This window comes from Sinocyclocheilus rhinocerous, unplaced genomic scaffold, assembly GCF_001515625.1.
Source record: "Sinocyclocheilus rhinocerous isolate Xijiao unplaced genomic scaffold, SAMN03320098_v1.1 scaffold8721, whole genome shotgun sequence".
NCBI classification, from domain to species: domain Eukaryota; kingdom Metazoa; phylum Chordata; class Actinopteri; order Cypriniformes; family Cyprinidae; genus Sinocyclocheilus; species Sinocyclocheilus rhinocerous.
The window spans coordinates 9,170-15,478 of record NW_015638659.1 but is presented as its reverse complement, the minus strand read 5'-3'; the positions used below and the strand labels follow the sequence as shown (position 1 = coordinate 15,478).

At 41.4% G+C, this 6,309-nt stretch overlaps 1 pseudogene; it reads right to left on the bottom strand.

Moving 5' to 3' along the window:
- Positions 1 to 858: 858 nt before the first annotated feature.
- LOC107749968 (protein NLRC3-like) lies at positions 859 to 4,941 on the bottom strand (annotated as a pseudogene).
- Positions 4,942 to 6,309: the final 1,368 nt, after the last annotated feature.

Below are 6,309 nucleotides of genomic sequence, written 5' to 3'. Positions count from 1 at the left end.
AGGGAACACATGTAGGGCAAATTAACCAATAATCAGGTAACAAGATGGGTGGGGTCAAGACAATTGACATGAGAGCACATGGCACACAGGAAACAAAGACAAAAGCCATGTGCTCACACAAAACAAACACAAGCACGTGGCCAGCAAAACAATCACAAGCCAAGACACGAACACGCAGCTAATGAGAACACTCATAAGCCGCGTGTTCACACAAGACAAGACAGCATGCAGCAAGCGAAAACCAAGCTGCATGCTACACAGCACAAGACAAAACAAGACATGAAAGCATGCAGCGTGTAACGACAACACAAGACAACAAGAAAAGCACGCGGCTGAACACAAACCGCGTGCTACACAATACACAACACACGTGGACAGAAGAGCGAACTCGAGACCGCACGCTCCCACAACAGACAGAACATGGAGCGCGAGTGTCCGGACCCCGACACGAAATTGAAACTCAACGAGACATGAGTGCCAGGATCTGAACAACACGCTCCAACATGAAACAGGACACGCAGACGAGATGATGAAAACATGAAAACAATGACACGACGGGAGTGTCAGGGCTCTGTCACAAAACCATGAATTACACTAGACCGAAGTGACAGAACCCCGACACATGCGACCGAAACGTAGTCAATAAATATTTTGATATTTTTTGCATAGTGTGCAGGATTTGTTTTTTGCTTTTTAGTTTTTTGACCTGGTTGGTCTTTGCCTCCAACGCACCTATCTATTGTTGTCAGGTGTGCGGAGTTTAATTGTTAATTGACTAAACTGTAGTTCTAAAATTTACATAAAGTGTTTAGTCTTACAGAAGACGATAACGTGTGACTGTGAGAGAGATGATCTTACCACAGTTTATCTAGTTTGCATCCAGGATCCTCCAGTACAGCAGAGAGAAGCTTCACACCTGAATCTCTGATTTTTTTATTAAACAAATCCAGATCTATCAGCTGTGAGGGGTTTGATCTCAGAATTGAAGTAAGAGCAGCAGAATCTTTATCTGTGACACCACAATCACTCAAACTGTGGAGAGATGAAAGATACTTATTAAACAAAAATTAAAATAAAAGACAAAAAAGGTTCAAAAAAGACAAGTGGGACATACTATGGACTCAACAGTTTGTGCAACAGTGCAAATGTCATTCATTTTATTAATAATAATAAAAGTCAATAATCAAATTTGCAATAAAGAGCTTTACCGTGGATCAAATCAATATCATTTAAGTACTAACTCATTTGTAACATTAAACTTGTGGGTTTCAAACTAATTTACATGTTGAAGACACTGGACTGGCAGGTGCTTTAGAGTCCAGCTTGTATTATTCCCAATCACACCTAATTCCCATCATTATTCACATCTATAAAGCAGCTAAATACTTGAAATTAATTAATTTCAGAAATTAAAAATAATAATAATCAGGGAAGATTTATAATTTGTCATCAAAATGTGTGATTCAAGTATGCTGCCATATTGCTCCATTAACTGATTCAATTATTATGAGATTTTGATGTTCTTTGCTTTAGCAGTGAAGTGATTGTTCCCAGTGATACTTACTGAACTTTAATCACAGGCAGCAGATTCTGAAGAACCTTCAGTTTTTCAGCTTTATTGTTTTCTCCAACAAATTGATTAATATCAAACTCATCCAGTTTCTTTTCTGATGTTAACATCACAAAAATTACAGCTGACCACTGAGATGAAGAGAGTTTGGCTTCCTTTATTGTTCCAGATTTCAGATACTGTTGTATTTCCTCCACTAGTGAATGATCACCCAGTTCATTCAGACAGTGGAACAGATTGATGGATTTCTCTGGAGAGTTAATGGTCCTGATCTTCATCTTGATGTACTCAACTGTGTTCTCGTTTCTGTCAAAGCTGCTTCTTTTCAGCATCATCATTCGTTGTAGGAGAATCTGATGAGACTCCACTGACAAACCCAGAAGGAACTGCAGGAAAAGATCCAGATGTCCATTTTTACTCTGTAGAGCCTCATCCACAGCTCTCTGATGCAGCTCAGATAATGAAACATGTTCTGATGAACTGAGTTGAAACCAGTCCATAACTTTAGACAACAAACTCTGTTTGGTGATTTGGTCAAACGCATTTCTGTTGTGGTTTGTACAGGAGAGGTGCACATATAGAGCTGCTAGATGTTCCTGAATGCTCAGATGAACAAAGCAGAAGACTTTCCCCTGATACAAGCCAAACTCCTCTCTGAAGATCTGAGTGCACAATCCTGAGTACACTGATGCTTCTGTCACATCAATGCCACACTCTCTCAGGTCTTCCTCATAGAAGATCAGGTTTCCCTTTTTCAGTTGCACATATGCCAGTTTCCCCAATTTGAAGATCATCTCCATATCTTTGTCCTTCTTCTCAGTATACTTTGTGTCTTTGATGCTAATCTGTGCCATCAGGAAGTGTGTGTACATCTGAGTGAGAGTCTTGGGAATCTCTCCACTCTTTGCTCGACTCAACATCTTCTCTAGAACAGCGGCGGATATCCAGCAGAACACTGGGATGTGGCACATGATGTGGAGGCTCCTTGATGACTTCAGGTGTGAGATGATCCTGTTGGCCAGACTCTGATCACTGATTCTCTTCCTGAAGTATTCCTCCTTCTGTGGCTCATTGAAGCCTCGTACCTCTGTCACTCGATGGATGCACTCAGAGGGGACGAGATCAGCTGCTGCTGGTCTGGAAGTGATCCAGATGAGAGCAGAGGGAAGCAGATGCCCCGCAATGAGGTTCATCAGCAGCTCGTCCACTGATTTCTTTTTGTTTGCATCCCCTAGAGTCTCATTCCTTTTAAATTTTAAGGGAAGACGACACTCGTCCAGACCATCAAAGATGAACGACATTCTATATTCATCACTGGATATTTCCATTTTTTGAGTTTCAGGGAAAAAGTCATGAAGAAGATCTGAAAGACTGAGTGTTTTGTCCATCATCAGGTTGATTTCTCTGAAAGGAAGTGGAAATATGAGCTGGACGTCCTGATTCTCTTTCCCTTCAGCCCAGTCCAGGATGAACTTCTGCACGGAGACTGTTTTTCCAATGCCAGCGACTCCCTTTGTCAGCACAGTTCTGATGGCTTTGTCTTGTCCAGGTAAAGCTCTAAAGATGTCACTGCATTTGATGGCTGTGTCCTCTGTTGCTGCTCTCCTGGATTGTGTCTCAATCTGTCTCACCTCATGCTCATTACTGATCTCGTCCTCTGTTGCTCATCTCCTGGATTGTGTCTCAATCTGTCTCACCTCATGCTCATTACTGATCTCTCCACTCTCACTCTCTGTGATGTAGAGCTCTGTGTAGATCTCATTCAGGAGTGTTGGGTTTCCGTGCTTTGCTGTTCCCTCATACAGGCACTCAAACCTCTTCATCAGATTTGATCTAAACGTCTTGAGGACTTCATGGCTGTAAAATGAAATACCACATTATTACATTAGCTAATGAGCACAACGTCTTTTCGGTATTCTATCATAATCAAATAATCTTTTACATAAATATTAGACCTGAGACCAGTCTTTGTATCTTCACTCTTATAATCTAATGGTTTATTCATAGACGTGTCACTCCAGACACACAGCTGGACTCTGCTTCTGATCTCTTCTGCTGAACTGAACTATAACAGAGAGAGATTAAAGTGAAACTTTAGAATTACTTTATTTAAAGGTCACATATTTTACACCTTTCTGGAGTTTTATTTTAGGTTTTGATGTCCTTAAGAATATATATTTGCGGTATAAGTACCAAAAAACATCTCAATATATTTTTACAGCTCCTCTCTCAGGAGCTCTGCTGAGAACAGGTCGATTTTGGCCTGTCTAATTAATATTCATGAGCCTCTCTTCTGATTGGCCTGTTGTTTTGTGAGTGACGCATGGCCAGGCCAACCACAGGTAACAAGGGTCAGCTGACATCACAGCGCTAGCTGGAGGCAGCAAAACAAAAGGGAAACTGGAGGCGGCCCATTCAAACCAGCGCAGATTCGGCTACATAAGAAGCTTAAAATATCATCTTGTTGTGATGTTGGGTGCCAGAATCAACGTAATACAGCCTCAAATTAGAAATTTGATCGCATATCTGCTGCCACTGCCAGAAAAAAAAAAGACGACAGCTGTGGTTTTCAATAAAGTATTGTGTTTTGTTGTTATGGGCGCGTCTACAGATTTCTTGCCATATGTCTATGTTTCTTGCATCTCACGACTATGTCGTGTATGAAATAATGTCTGTGTGCATGTGTGTAAAACAACAAACTGACAATTTATATAGAATCATTTGTAATTGTATATAAATTGTTGTGATTAATTGTGGCTGGAACAATAATGTAGCTGTAATAGTTTCCTGCTGAAATTGAAATGTATATATATCTTCATCATGACAAGATAGACACGGTGCTCAGCAATAGCATGGACGCAATTTCTGTCAGGACCACTATCGTCAAAGATGATTGACAATTAGCATACAGTTTGGATTGGCGGTATGGTTCTGTTCTGGGCAAGAACTCCCTGCACATCCATGCAGCCTAGCATGGATGAGAGCAGGAGGAGCAGCGATAACCCCCCAAAACAAAACCATATGCTGATATCCCCCAACACAAACTGATAGCAAAATCTCAAAGCCTTAAGCAACAAGCATGTTGCCCTTAACCAAAAGACCAAAACAAGTATGTTGCCAAAACCCACATAACCTGTAGCAACAATCATGTTGCCTTTAACGACAACCAGATAGCTCTGGGACAAACGTGTTCCCAACAATACAACTATAACTTAACAAGCATGTTCCCAATACCAACCAAGCATGTTTCCAATACGACTAGACAGAACAAGCGTGTCTGATACAGGAACAGAATCAACGCTGAACTGACGGCTGCATCCGAAACTGGAAAATGCTGCCTTCGGAGGACACATTTCAAGGTAGGAAGTCATCGAGACATGTCGAATCCAAAATTAGCTTCAATTCCTGCCTCCTGAGATACCTCATCTGGTCGATATTAAAAGGCAGAATAGATGTATCCTTTGCTGCCTTGATACCCACAATCCTGTGTGTTCTATTCTGTGATGGTTGATCAAATAAATCATTGAGTATTTGCTTAGTTATCACCAAGCTCATTCTATTTGTTGTAGATCATTGAACCATTAAGCTGCCTCAGAAGCATGTCCGATATCAGTTTCATGAGTTACTACCTTCATGAACAAATGCTGCCTGCAAAGTCATTGGCTGATAGGCGATGAGGCAGCATGTCAGCAGCCTAGGTTTTCGAATGCAGACGACTTCAACTGAACAATGACCGTTTACCATTTTCTCTTGGAGCTGCGCCACGGCAGAAATTATTCAGTTTGCACCATGGTCGTTACTTCCTGCTGCTTAAATCTGTGCTGTAGTGCTATAAAAATTAGTCTTGCGTAGCCAGACCTTCAGACTGACGGCTGAAGGTCTGGAATTCATGCCAGCTTTCTTTGGCCAAGCCCACCTATGAGGCCGTTTGACAGACATGTCAAACAACCAATCACAGTTCGTTTCATTCAGCGGCACGTTTCGGTGTGTGGAAATGTTGCCTCAATAACAGACCGGTGTGTAAAAGTCTCTGACGTATTTGAAAGATTCTGTGCCGCAAACTTAAATATTTTACATACTTTGAGAATCCAGCATTTAGTTGATCCTGATAAGCGCTCGTTGTTACAGTTGTAAACACGACGGCTTTCTTCTTTCGTAAGGGTTTGGCGTCACAGCATCTTTGTTTCCAGCGGAACGTTAAAGAACTTGACACACACGTCTCCCAGAAATCCTGTATAATTCAACCAATCCGATGACGACTTCTAAACTCCTGAAGTGTTTCCATTTTGTGTGCCATATGCATCAGACGTTCAGCCAACGGTCTGAGGGCGTGACGTATGAAGATGAGACAATATAAAAATAAGTCGACTTGACTAGGTTAAAGGGGACATAACACATACAATTTTGGCCAATATCATGTTAATCTTGAATACCTATAGTGTAGTATTGCATCATTCACATCTCCGAAGAGTCTTCAGTTTTATCAGATTTGTAAAGAAAGATACAGCTTGCGATTCTCTCCGAAAACAGCCAAGCTCCTGGAGGCGAGCCGTGGGCGGAGCTGAAGAGTCACGAGCACTTACACTTACTACAATCACGGACATTTGATGCAGCTTTACAGCAGTTCCTATATGACCGGGATCTTTTATCGCTGGGGCTTCTCCATCTTCCAGTACCAAACGATGTGCAAATCCAGTGTCAGAATGTACCTTGTTATAAAACATTCGTCACCGAAATGA